The sequence below is a fragment of the Chionomys nivalis genome, chromosome 2 (genome assembly GCF_950005125.1).
Source record: "Chionomys nivalis chromosome 2, mChiNiv1.1, whole genome shotgun sequence".
Lineage (NCBI taxonomy): Eukaryota > Metazoa > Chordata > Mammalia > Rodentia > Cricetidae > Chionomys > Chionomys nivalis.
Genome location: NC_080087.1, coordinates 67784080 through 67799178, shown reverse-complemented (window position 1 = coordinate 67799178; position 15099 = coordinate 67784080).

The following is a 15099-nucleotide window of genomic DNA, read 5'->3' as shown; positions in this document are numbered from 1 at the left end:
AATCTTGGGCACTTTCTTCCCCTATGGCTGTGCACCTGATATGCATATGATCCAAATTTAGCTTAGAAATATATGAGGAGAATTCAGGTAGTTTCATGACATCGTTTAATTTTCTGGAAATTACGGCTCCATGGGGGATGTCATTTTTAGAAAATTTGGGGCCATGACTGCCAGAACAATATTTTTATGTTAATGGCTTTAAAAGTGATGTCAGTGGCTTTCGTTAGAAGATCCACATTGAGACAGGAAGGACACAAAAAGTTAAAATTCCTAGTTGCACACTGGAAATTCATTCACAAAATCTCTGTCAGGGAACAACAGTTCCATGGTTAGAGAAATTGAATATCACACAGCTTGCACAGTGGGCTTATACTCCAGGACTGACAGTCACACAATATCTACCAAATACCATGCTTCCATTTCTTGAGAACAACTAATCAGCTGCAATTCTAAATTTTTCTGAATCCTGCTGTTTACAATCATCCAAATCCCCATAGAATCAGTTACATTTATAGCATTATAAAATGTTTTTGGATATTCAACAAGATCACTACAGATTCTTTGTTCTACATTTCAAACACTCAATAATATTTTTATACTTCCTCCAAACAATAAATAATAAATAGAAAATAAGGCTAATATTTTGTCTATAACATATTCTCCCTCATATCTCTCTCCATGTTCCTTAGTTTTCATAGATCAATTAGTCATTTGATAATTTTTTTCTGCTTTAACTGTGATTTACTACAGTTTTTTCTCATTTTTGATTCTGTAGTGGTTGTGAATATGTTGTGAACACCTGCAAAGGAAAGAGATACTGTGAAGTGACAATGTGCTCAATGCATATTTTCTTTTCTTTTGCCTGAATTTAAGCAAGCTTTTTAAAAAATTTATATATTGACCAAGATAGAATGTGCTCAGGACCAACATCTGGAAACATTCCAGGTTAGTTACTCATAAATTCTTCTTATACCATTTCCAAACTCATGTATTTTTGCTTGCCTTCTAGACTGTGCATTGCCAGTGGGGGCATTGATGAGTGTAAGCAGATGAGTCTTTTTCAGTGGATGGATATGGACTGCAGTAAAAGCAGAAGGAAAATACGGAATGGAGGCCCTAAAATATGAGCTTATTTCAACATTGACCAAAAGTCAGAGAGTTGAAACATACCTCTATTCCTTCGGGGTTATTGTGTTTCTACCTCAAACAGAAGTCCCACATAGATTTAGATCAGAGAGTTCGCTTTCTCAAGGTTATTCTTAACATGTGTTGCTAATAGGCTGTCCTTGTATTTCAGGAATACAGAGTAGATATGTTTCTACCGCAAACAAAAGTCTCAGGATCCAACTAAGGTTCCATTTTCTTTAAAGAGGTAGCATTGGTTTCCCACCAGGGAGTAGTTTGCCTATAGAATGTTTTGAGCTACGGTGTAAGCAAGACTTGCTTTGTTCTAGCAGCCGAATATTTAACTATGGATAAAGCCAAAGAACTTCAACTGTTCTATTCATTTTCTTGTATCATGATAATGTAGTTTTTTTTTTAAACCTATTCCTACTTTTGGGGGCCTGGAGTATTTTAACCAATTGGAAATTATATGCAGGCAATTTCAGTATTTATTAGAACTTCCTCCCAGTACTATTCTGTTTTATTATTTTAAAATGCATCTTTGTATTCTTTACAAATTTTTCTAAATCTCCACACTCCTACCCTGACAAGTGGTACTTTTGTTGAGGCTGGTCCCCAACAGGAGGGTAAGTCTTTCTCTGATTGGTTGTACGATTTACTTAGCATTTGTTGAGGCAAAGAGGACTGGTGTCGTCCTTTTGAACTTGGTACATTTATTTATTTTTTTTTTCTTTTTTTTTCTTTTATTTATTTTTTATTCTTTTTTAATTAATATTTCCACCTGCTCCCCGTTTCCCATTTCCCTCCCCTCCTCCCAAATATTGCCCCCTCCCCCCACTCCCCTCCCCCTATCCCCACTCCTCTTCTCCTCCCCCCACACCATTCCCCCTCCCTCTCGATACTGAAGAGCAGTCCAAATTCTCTGCCCTGCGGGAAGACCAAGGTCTTCTATCTACGTCCAGGAAGGTGAGCTTCTAAACAGACTAAGCTCCCACAAAGCCAGTTCATGTATTAGGATTGAAATCTAGTGCCATTGTCCTTGGCTTCTCATCAGTCTTCATTGACCGCCATGCTCAGAGAGTCCGGAATCAACCCATGCTTATTCAGTCCCAGACCAGCTGGCCTTGGTGGGCTCCTAATAAATCAGTTCCACTGTCACAGTGGGTGGGTGCATCCCTCGTGGTCCTGATTTTTTGCTCTTGTTCTCCCTCCTTCTGCTCCTCATTTGGACCTTAAGAGCTCAGACCGTTGCTCCAAATTGAGAATCTGTCTCTACCTCGATCCATCGCCAGATGAAGGTTCTAAGGTGATATACAAGATATTCATCAGTATAGGATAGGGTCATTTCAGGTTCCCTCTCCTTAGTTGCCCAAGGTACCAGCTGGGGACATATTCCTGGACACCTGCGAACCCCTCAAGAGTCAAGTCTCTTGCCAACCCTAAGATGGCTCCCTTAGATAGGATATATACTTCGCTGCTCCCGTATCCATCCTTCCTATATCCCAACCATCCCAATCCCCCGAGCTCCTCCCATCCTCCCCTTCTCATATTTCTCATCCCATTTCCCCTTTGCCCCATGCCACCTCACCCGCAAGTTCCCAGCTTTTGCCCTGCAATCTTGTCTACTTCCCCCTCTCCATGCGGATGACTATATGATTTTCTTTGGGTTCACTTTCTTATTTAACTTCTATAGGATCACACATTATATGCTTAATGTCTTTTATTTATGGCTAGAAACCGATTATGAGTGAGTACATCCCATGTTCCTCTTTTTGGGTCTGGGATACCTCACTCAGGATAGTGTTTTCTATTTCCATCCATTTGCACGCAAAATTCGAGAAGTCATTGTTTTTTACTGCTGAGTAGTACTCTAATATGTATATATTCCACACTTTCTTCATCCATTCCTCCATTGAAGGGCATCTAGGTTGTTTCCAGGTTTTGGCTATTACAAACAATGCTGCTATGAACATAGTTGAACAGATACTTTTGTCATTTGATGTGGCATCTCTTGGGTATATTCCCAATAGTGGTATTACTGGATCTTGGGGTAGGTTGATCCCAAATTTCCTGAGAAATCGCCACACTGATTTCCAAAGTGGTTGCACAAGTTTGCATTCCCACCAGCAATGAATGAGTGTGCCTCTTTCTCCACAACCTCTCCAGCAAAGGCTATCATTGGTGTTTTTGATTTTAGCCATTCTGACAGGTGTAAGATGGTATCTCAAAGTTGTTTTAATTTGCATTTCCCTTATCGCTAAGGAGGTTGAGCATGACCTTAGGTGTCTTTTGGCCATTTGAATTTCTTCAGTTGAGAATTCTCTGTTCAGATCAGTGCCCCATTTTTTATTGGGTTCATTAGCATTTTAAAGTTTAGTTTCTTGAGTTCTTTATATATTTTGGTGATCAGACCTTTGTCTGTTGCAGGGTTGGTGAAGATCTTCTCCCAGTCAGTGGGTTGCCTTTTTGTCTTAGTGACAGTGTCCTTTGCTTTACAGAAGCTACTCAGTTTCAGGAGGTCCCATTTATTCAATGTTGCCCTTAATGTCTGTGCTGCTGGGGATAAACGTAGGAAGTGATCTCCTGTACCCATATGTTGTAGAGTACTTCCCACTTTTTCTTCTATCAGGTTCAGTGTGTTCAGACTAATATTGAGGTCTTTAATCCATTTGGACTTGAGTTTTGTGCATGGTGATAGATATGGATCTATTTTCATTCTTCTACACGTTGACAACCAGTTCTGCCAGCACCATTTGTTGAAGATGCTCTCTTTTTTCCATTGAATACTTTTAGATCCTTTATCAAAAATTAGGTGTTCATAAGTTTGTGGGTTAAAATCAGGGTCTTCTACTCGGTTCCATTGATCGACTTCTCGGTTTTTATGCCAATACCAAGCTGTTTTCAATACTGAGGCTCTGTAATAGAGTTTGAGGTCAGGGATGGTAATGCCTCCAGACGATCCTTTATTATATAAGATTGTTTTGGCTATCCTGGGTTTTTTGTTTCTCCATATAAAGTTGATTATTGTCCTCTCAAGATCTGTGAAGAATTTTGATGGGATTTTAATGGGGATTGCATTGAATCTATAAATTGCCCTTGGTAGAATTGCCATTTTTACTATGTTGATCCTCCCTATCCAAGAGCAAGGGAGATCCTTCCATTTTCTGGTATCCTCCTCAATTTCTTTCTTCATTGACTTAAAGTTCTTGTCAAATAGATCCTTTACTTCCTTGGTTAGGGTTACCCCAAGATATTTTATGCTATTTGTGGCTATCGTGAAGGGTGATGCTTCTCTGATTTCCATCTCTGCTTCCTTATCCTTTGTGTATAGGAGGGCAACTGATTTTTTGGAATTGATCTTGTATCCTGCAACGCTACTAAAGGTGTTTATCAGCTGAAGGAGTTCTTTGCTGGAGTTTTTGGGGTCACTTATGTACACTATCATATCGTCTGCAAATAATGAAAGTTTAACTTCTTCCTTTCCGATTTGAATCCCTTTGATCCCCTTATGTTGTCTTATTGCTATTGCTAGAATTTCAAGCACTATATTAAAGAGGTATGGAGAGAGTGGACAACCTTGTCGTGTTCCTGATTTTAGGGGAATAGCTTTGAGTTTCTCTCCATTTAATTTGATGTTAGCTGACGGCTTGCTATAAATAGCTTTTATTATATTTAGGAACGACCCTTGTATTCCTAATCTCTCTAAGACCTTTATCATAAAGGGATGTTGAATTTTGTCAAATGCTTTTTCCGCATCTAATGAAATGATCATATGGTTTTTTTCTTTCAGATTATTTATATGATGGATTACATTGATAGATTTTCGTATGTTGAACCAGCCCTGCATCTCTGGGATGAAGCCTACTTGATCATGATGGATAATTTTTCTAATGTGTTCTTGGATTCGGTTTGCCAGTATTTTATTGAGTATTTTTGCGTCGATGTTCATGAGTGAGATTGGCCTGTAGTTCTCTTTCTTGGTTGTGTCTTTGTGTGGTTTTGGTATCAGAGTAACTTCAGCTTCATAAAAGGAATTTGGCAATGACTTCTCTGTTTCAATATTGTGAAATACATTAAGGAGTATAGGTATTAGGTCTTCTTGGAAGTTCTGGTAGAATTCTGCATTAAAGCCATCTGGACCTGGGCTTTTTTTGGTGGGAAGGTTTTTTATAACAACTTCTAATTCTTCGCGACTAACGGGTCTATTTAGATTGTTCACCTGGTCCTGGTTTAACTTTGGTATATGGTACTTATCTAAAAAAGTGTCCATTTCTTTTACATTTTCCAATTTTGTGGCATACAGGTTTTTGTAGTAAGATCTAATGATTCTCTGAATTTCGTCTGTGTCTGTGGTTATGTCTCCCTTTTCGTTTCTGATTTTGTTAATTTGCGTCTTCTCTCTCCGCCGTTTGATTAGTTTGGATAGGGGTTTATCAATCTTATTGATTTTCTCCAAGAACCAGCTTTTTGTTTCATTGATTCTTTGGATTGTTTTCTGTGTTTCTATTTTGTTGATTTCAGCCCTCAATTTGATTATTTCCAGTCTTCTACTTCTCCTAGGTGAGTCTGCTTCTTTTCTTTCTAAAGCTTTCAGGTGGGCTATTAGGTCTCCAATGTGTGCTTTCTCCATTTTCTTTATGTGGGCACTTAATGCTATGAACTTTCCTCTTAGCACTGCTTTCATAGTGTCCCATAGGTTTGAGTATGATGAGTCTTCGTTTTCATTGAATTCAAGAAAGACTTTAAGTTCTTTCTTTATTTCTTCCTTGATCCAGGTGTGGTTCAGTAGTTGACTGTCCAATTTCCATGAGTTCATAGGCTTTCTGGGGATAGCATTGTTGTTGAATTCTAACTTTAATCCATGGTGATCTGATAAGACACAGGTGGTTACCGATATTTTTTTGTAACTGTGTAAGTTTGCTTTGTTACCGAGTATGTGGTCTATTTTCGAGAAGGTTCCATGAGCTGCAGAGAAGAAGGTATATTCTTTCTTATTTGAGTGGAATGTTCTATAGATGTCTGTTAAGTCCATTTGATTCATTACCTCCCTTAATCCTCTTATTTCTCTGTTAGGTTTCTGTCTGATTGACTTGTCCATTGGTGAGAGAGGAGTGTTGAAATCTCCTACTATTAGTGTGTGTGGTTTGATGACTGCCTTGAGTTTTAGTAACGTTTCTTTTACATAAGTGGGTGCTTTTATATTAGGGGCATAGATATTCAGGATTGAGACTTCATCCTGGTGAATTGTTCCTGTTATGAGTAAAAAATGTCCATCTCCATCTCTTTTGATTGATTTTAGTTTGAAGTCAACTTTCTTAGAAATTAGTATGGCCACACCTGCTTGTTTCTTAGGTCCGTTTGCTTGATAAACCTTTTCCCAGCCCTTTACTCTGAGTAGATGTCTGTCTTTGTGGTTGAGGTGTGTTTCTTGTAAGCAGCAGAATGTTGGATCCTGTTTTCGTATCCAATCTCTTAGCCTGTGCCTCTTTATAGGTGAGTTGAGTCCATTGATATTAAGTGATATTAATGACCAGTGGTTGTTAACTCCGGTCATTTTTCCTTTCTTTCCTTCTTTCCTTTGGTAGTAGAGTTTGTGTGTTTCCCTTCTTCAAGTTGTGCTGGTGAAGGGTCATTAGATGTCTGAGTTATTGTGGGCATTGTTGGACTCCTTGGTTTGTGATTTTCCTTCAATTACTTTCTGAAGGGCTGGATTTGTGGCTACGTATTGTTTAAATTTGTTTTTATCCTGGAAAATTTTGTTTTCTCCATTTATAGTGAACGAAAGCTTGGCTGGGTATAGTAGTCTGGGCTTGCATCCATGGTCTCGTAGTTTCTGCAGTATATCTATCCAGGACCTTCTGGCTTTCATGGTTTCCATAGAGAAATCAGGTGTAAGTCTGATAGGTTTACCTTTATAGGTAACTTGACCTTTTTCCTTTGCAGCTCTTAATATTCTTTCTTTATTCTGTATGTTTTGTGTTTTGATTATTATATGACGAGGAGATGTTTTTTTTTGATCCAGTCGATTTGGTGTTCTGTATGCTTCTTGGACCTTCAAAGGAATATCTTTCTTAAGGTTGGGAAAGTTTTCTTCTATAATTTTATTAAATATATTTTCTGGACCATTGAGCTGTAGATCTTCTCCTTCTTCTATCCCTATTATTCTTAGGTTTGGTCTTTTTATTGTGTCCCAGATTTCCTGAATGTTTTGTGATGAGAATTTGTTGGTTATGCTGTTTTCTTTGATGAGAGTGTTTATTTTCTCTATGGTATCTTCAGTGTCTGAGATTCTTTCTTCTATCTCTTGTAATCTGTTGGTGGTACTTGTCTCTGTAGTTCCTGTTCGTTTATTCAAATTTTCCATCTCCATCCTTCCCTCGGTTTGTGTTTTCTTTATTACTTCCACTTCATTCTTCAAGTCTTGAACCGTTTCCCTTACCTGTTTGATTACTTTTTCTTGTTTCTCTTGGTTTTCTTGGGTATCTTTGAGAGATTTATTCATTTCCTCTACCTTTTTGTTTGTAATCTCTAATTGGTTGTGGCAGTTTTTCACCTCCTGTTTAAGGTCCTCTATTATTTTCATAAAATTCACTTTTGAGTCGAATTCTTCTAATTCTTCTGGATTAGGGTGTACACTTCTCATTTCGGGATTCCTGGATCCTGGTGATGTCACGTTGCCTTTCAAGTTGTTGGGGGAGTTCTTGCATTGGCGCCTGCCCATCTTTTCCTTCAAATGGAGCCAGGAGAGGCCTGATGTCTTGGACCAGTCTTTGCTGTGACTAACTCTCTAGGTGTATCTCCTCAGTGTAGGGGCAGGAACCGTTCCCTTCCAGATGAACTCCTCAACACCAAAACATGGATGCGTGGTATTCCAATGACCCGCGTAAAGAAGGCCGAATGCAAGGGGTCGGGCGGGGTCCAGTAGAACACAGGCGACAACTTGGTACATTTAAAGTTCACCATGTAAAAGGATATGAGCTCTGATTCTGTGATGAACTGTTCTGGGGGACTAAGATTTGACATAGAAGGGTATGACAGGAAGAGTCTCTCATAGGAACACAAAGCAAATTCAACTTCTTGTTTATGTATTTTATTTTACATCCCAGCTACACTTTCATCTCCCTCCCATTTTCTCAGACCTCCCCTGCCCCCCCATCTGCCTTTAACCACAATCTCCTCCCTCTCTGTTTCCATTCAGAAAATATCAGCCCTCCCATGGATATTAATGTGACATGGGATTCCAATTTGTAGCAAGAATAAACACCTTGCCTTGTTAAGGATAGTCAAGGTGCCATAGTAGGAGGAGTATGATACCAAAACCCTGCAAAGAAGTTTGAACAGTCCCTTTCTCTGAAAATTGAAAATTGTCCTAATTTAAGACTCAGAAAAATCATCGTTCAAGAGTGCAAATGATGCCCAATCATACTACAAAAGCATTTGTTCAACTATGTTAATAGCAGCATTATTTGTAATAGCCAGAACCTGGAAACAACCTAGATTCCCCTCAATGGAAGAATGGTTAAAGAAAGTGTGGAATATATATGCATTAGAGTACTACTCAGCGGTAAAAAAGCAATGACATCATGAATTTCGCATGCAAACGGATGGAAATAGAAAACACTATCCTAAGTGAGGTAACCCAGACCCAAAAAGATGAATATGGTATGTACTCACTCAAAAGTGGATTCTAGTCATAAGTAAAGGACATTGAGCCTATAATTCGTTATCCTAGAGAAGCTAAATAAGAAAGTGAACCAAAGAAAAACATATAGTTATCCTCCTGGATATTGGGAAGTAGACAAGATTGTCAGGAAAAGTTAAGAGCACGGGGGTAGGGGTGGGGTGGGAGTAATGGTGGATGGGGAGAGAGAAGAAGGAGGGAGGATGGGGGGAGCTTGGGGGAATGGGATGGTTGGGATGGAGGAAGGGTGGATATGGGAGCAGGGAAGTATATATCTTAACTAAGGGAGCCATTTTAGGTTTGGCTAGTGGCTTGACTCTAGAGGGGTTCCCAGGTGTCCAAGGAGATGTCCCCAGCTTGTTCCTTGGGCAGCTGAGGACAAGGTTCCTGAACTGGCCTTTCCTATAGCCATACTGCTGAATATCTTGCATATCACCATAGAACCTTCATCTGGCGATGGATGGAGATAGAGACAGAGACCCACATTGGAGCACTAGACTGAGCTCCCAATGTCCAAATGAAGAGCAGAAGGAGGGAGAACATGAGCAAAAAAGTCAGGACTCAGAGCTGTGCACACACCCACTGAGATGGTGGGGGGCTGATCCAATGGGAGCTCACCAAAGCAAGTTGGACCGGGACTTATGGAGCATGTGATCAAACCGGACTCTCTGAAGGTGTTAGACAAGGAGGGCTGACTGAGAAGCCAAGGACAATCGCACTGGGTTTTGATTCTACTGCATGTACTAACTTTTTGGGACACTAGCCTGTTTGGATGCTCACCTTCCTAGACCTGGATGGAGGGGGAGGACCTTGTACTTCCCACAGGGCAGGGAACCCTGACTGTTCTTTAGACTTGAGAAGGAGGGGGAAGGGAATAGGGGGAGGGAGCTGGGAGGAGGGCAGGAGGTGGAATTTTTAAGTAAAACTAAATAAATAATAAACAAATAAAAAGATTCTCAACGTTTTCTCGTTGTCTGTTGTTATATCACCATTTTCATTTCTGATTTAGTTAATCTCAGTGTTTTCACTCTGCCTTTTAAGTAGTGTGAATAAACATTTGTCTATCTTGTTGATTTTCTTAAAATGTCAGCTCTTTGTTTCATCGATTCTTTGCACTGTTTTCTTTATTTTATTGTTGATTTCAGCCCACAATTTGATTATTTCCTGTCATGTACTTCTCCTGGGTCAGTCTGCTTCTTTTTGTTCTAGAGCTTTCAGGTGTGCTAATAAGTCACTAGTATGAGTTTTCTCTACTTTCTCTATATAGGCACTTAGAGCTATGACTTTCCTCTTAGCACGACTTTCATAGTGTTCCATGAGTTTGAATACATTGTGCCTTCATTTTTATTCAAGTCTAAAAAGTCTTTAATTTCTTTATTTCTTCTTTGACCCAGGGGTGATTCATTAGAGCACTGTTCAATTTCTATGAGCTTATAGGCTTTCAGCCATTAGGGTTGTTGTTAAATTCTGACTTTAAACAATGGTTATCTGATATGATACAGGGGTTTACTCCATTCTTTTAAATCTCATCTGATTGATTTCCATTTGAAATGTTTTACATGATATTAGGATAGCTACACCTACTTTTTCTTACATCTATTTCATTGGCAATTTTTTCCCGCAGCCTTTTACTCTGAGGTAATGTCTGGCTTTAAAGTTGAGGTCTGTTTATTGTATAGAGTAGAAGTATGGACCATTCTTTGTTTTCATTCTATTAGCCCCTTCTTTTTATATTTGAATTGATTCCATTGATATTAAGAGATATTAATGACCAGTGATTGCAAATTTCTGATATTTTTGGTGGAAGTGCTTGTGTTTTTCCCTCCTTTGGTTTTTGCTGGTGTTGTTATCTATTGCCTGTATTTTTCTGTGTGCTGTTACCTTCCTTACATTGGAGTTTTCATTCTAGTACTCCCTGTAGTGCTGGATTTGTGTAAGGTATTGTTTAAATATGGTTTTATCATGGAATATCCTATTTTCTCCATTGATGTTGATCGAAAGATTTGCTGGGTATAGTAGTCTGGGCTTGCATCCATGGTCTCTTAGTGTCTTGTCTGCAGTCCATCTACCCAGGACCTTCAGGCTTTTAGGTCTGACTTTATACGTTACTTAAAATTTTTCCTTTGATGCTATGAATATTCTTTCTTTGTTTTGTATGATTGGTGTTATGATTATTACATGACAAGGGTACTTTTTTGTCGAGTCTATTGTTGTTCTGTAAGTTTCTTTTACCTTCATAGGGATATACTTTGTTAGGTTGGAAAAGTTTTCTACTATGATTTTGTTGAATATATTTTCTGTGCCTTTGAGCTGGAGCTCCCAGTCTTTTATCTCTATTAGTCTTATGTTTGTTCTTTTCATGGTGTCCCATATTTCCTGGCTGTGGTAAGAATTTATTGGATTTCATGTTTTATTTGACCAGTGATTCTATTTGCTCAATAGTATCTTCAACACCTAGGATTATCTCTTCCATCTCATGTATTTTGTTGGTTATGCTTCCTTCTGTTGTTTCTGTTCATTTACCCAGATTTCCCATATCCAGAATTTCTTTGGTTCATGTTTCCTTTATTGCTTGTATTTCAATCTTCATGTCTTGAACTTTTGAGCTGCGTGCTTCTCCTGTTTGCTTTTTATTGTTTTTTTTTTAACGATTTATTGATGTCTGTCTTTTCCATCATTTTAAGGGAATTTTTATTTCCTATTTAAAGTTCTCCTTCCTGCCCGCCTTCCCTCTTTGGGCACATAACACCACCAAGCTCAGCCTGTCTGGGCGCTGGGGTCGAATCCTAAGGGCAAAAGGGTGGGCAGGAGTTCCTTTGTGTCAATAACCTGCCTGCACCAAGCAAGGTAGGCGCTTTGTTTACAAACTACCCAATCAGCATGGAGATCTGTTCTTGGCACCAGGAAAGCCATCTTTGGGGTGAGTTTCTGACCTGCAGCAGCAGCCCGGGACAGGGAACTCAGAAGTTCCTCATCCCCCCCCCATACTTCCTGGGCTCACTTCAGGGGCTCTACTCCCTGAATACTGCCTCTCTCTTCCTATCCCACCCAGCTTGCACCCAGAACCCTCCTCTGTTCTGCCCACCTTCCCTCTTTGGGCACATAACACCACCCAGCTCTACCGGTCTGGGCACCGGGGTCGAATCCTCAGGGCAAGCAGGCGAGCGGGAGTTCCTTTGTGTCAATAACCTGCCTGCACCAAGCAAGGTAGGCGCTTTGTTTACAAACTATCCAACCAGCACAGAGATCTGTTCTCGGCGCCAGGAGAGCCATCATTGGGCTTGCATCCAGAACCCTCCTCCCTTCTGCCCGCCTTCCTCTTTGGGCACATAACATCACCCAGCTCAGTCTGTCTGGGCTCTGGGGTAGAATCCTCAGGGCAGCAAGGGGGCGGGAGTTCCTTTGTGTCAATAACCTGCCTGTACCAAGCAAGGTAGGCACTTTGTTTACGAACTACACAACCAGCACGGAGATCTGATCTCAGCACCAGGAAAGCCATCACTGGAGCACCAGGAGAGCCATCACTGGGGAGCGCCATCACTGGGAAGGTACATCAGTAGGCAAGGAGACCTGATCCTATAAAAGAAGATCCATAGGGGAGCACTCAGAGGAAGAGATGGGCAGGCGCAAATGCAAGAATTCACCCAACAATCTGAAAAACAATATGAAACCACCAGAACCCAGTGACCTCACAACAGGAGGTCATGAACACCTTAAACAAGAAGAAGTAGAAAAAATTGACTTTATGAAAGTGATTGACACCCTTAAACAGCATGTAAAAAATGCCCTTATAGAAACAGATGAGAAGTATAACAGAAAGTTTGAAGAATTGAGTAAATCAGTGAATGATACCCTAGGAAACCAAGGAAAAACAATCAAACAGATAATGGAAACAGTTCAAGACTTGAAAACTGAAATGGAGGCAAAGAAGAAAACACAAACAGAGAGCCGGCTGGACATGGAAAATCTAGGTAAACGAATAGAGACTACAGAAACAAGCATAACCAACAGAATACAAGAGATAGAAGAAAGAACCTCAGATTCTGAAGATACCATAGAGAAAATAAACACGCTGATCAAAGAAAACAGCAAGGCCAACAATCTCTCATCACAAAAATTCAGGAAATATGGGACACAATAAAAAGAACAAACCTAAGAAAAATAGGAGTAGAAGAAGGGGAAGAAGCACAGCTCAAAGGTCCAGAAAATATATTTAATAAAATTATAGAAGAAAACTTTCCCAACCTAAAGAAAGATATACCTATGAAGGTTCAAGAAGCATACAGAACACCAAATAGGCTGGATCAAAAATAAATCCCCTCGCCATATAATAATCAAAACACAAAGCATACAGAATAAAGAAAGAATATTAAGAGCTGCAAAGGAAAAAGGCCAAGTTACTTATAAAGGTAAACCTATCAGACTTACACCTGACTTCTCTATGGAAACCATGAAAGCCAGAATGTCCTGGATAGATGTATTGCAGAAACTGAGAGACCATGGCTGCAAGCCCAGACTACTATACCCAGCCAAGCTTTCATTCACTATAAATGGAGAAAACAAAATTTTCCAGGATAAAAACAAATTTAAACAATACATAGCCACAAATCCAGCCTTACAGAAAGTAATAGAAGGAAAATCACTAACCAAGGAGTCCAACAATGACCACAATAACTCAGATATCTAGAGACCCTTCACCAGCGTAACTCAAAGAAGCGAAACACACAAACTCTACTACTAAAAAAGTGACCAGAGTTAACAACCACTGGTCATTAATATCACTTAATGTCAATGGACTCAACTCACCTATAAAAAGGCACGGGCTAAGAGATTGAATACGAAAACAGGATCCAACATTCTGCTGTTTACAAGAAACACACCTCAACCACAAAGACAGGCACCTACTCAGAGTAAAGGGCTGTGATAAGGCTTATCAAGCAAATGGTCCTAAGAAACAAGCAGGTGTGGCCATACTAATTTCTAACAAAGTTGACTTCAAACTTAAATCAATCAGAAGAGATGGAGAAGGACATTTTCTATGCATAACAGGAACAATTCATCAGGATGAAGTCTCAATCCTGAATATCTATGCCCCTAATATAAAAGCACCCACGTACGTAAAAGAAACATTGCTAAAACTCAAGGCAGCCATCAAACCGCACACACTAATAGTAGGAGACTTCAACACTCCTCTCTCACCAATGGACAGGTCAATTAGACAGAAACGTCCAAGAAGAGCTTATACCTATACTCCTTAATGTATTTCACATATAGAAACAGAAGAGTTATTGCCAAATGCCTTTTATGAAGCTACAGTAACTCTGATACCAAAACCACACAAAGACTCAACCAAGAAAGAGAATTACAGGCCAATCTCACTTATGAAAATCGACGCAAAAATCCTCAACAAAATACTGGCAAAACGAATCCAAGAACACATTAGAAAAATTATCCATTATGATTAAGTAGGCTTCATCCCAGAGATGCGGGGCTGGTTCAACATACGAAAATCTATCAATGTAATCCATCATATAAATAAACTGAAAGAAAAAAACCATATGATCGTTTCATTAGATGCTGAAAAAGCATTTGACAAAATTCAACGTCCCTTTATGATAAAAGTCTTGGAGAGATTAGGGATACAAGGGTCATACCTAAATATAATTAAAGCTATTTACAGCAAGCCAACAGCTAACATCATATTAAATGGAGAGAAACTTAAAGCCATCCCACTAAAATCAGGAACACTCCAAGGCTGTCCACTCTCTCCATACCTCTTCTTGAAGTCTTAGCAATAGCAATAAGACAACATAAGGGGATCAAGGGGATTCGAATTGGAAAGGAAGAAGTTAAACTTGTGTTATTTGCAGATGATATGATAGTGTACTTAAGAGACCCCAAAAACTCCTCCAAAGAGCTCCTACACTGATAAACACCTTTAGCAATGTGGCAGGATACAAGATCAACTCCAAAAAATCAGTCACCCTCTTATACACAAAGGATATGGAATCAGAGAGGGAAATCAGAGAATCATCACCTTTCACGATAGCCACAAACAGCATAAAATATCTTGGGGTAACTCTAACCAAAGAAGTGAAAGATCTATTTGACAAGAACTTTAAGGCATTGAAGAAAGAAATTGAAGAGGATACCAGAAATGGAAGAATCTCCCCTGCTCTTTGATTGGGAGGATCAACATAGTAAAAATGGCAATTCTACCAAGGACAATTTATAGATTCAATGCAATCCCCATCAAGGTCCCATCAAAATTCTTCATAGATCTTGAGAGGACA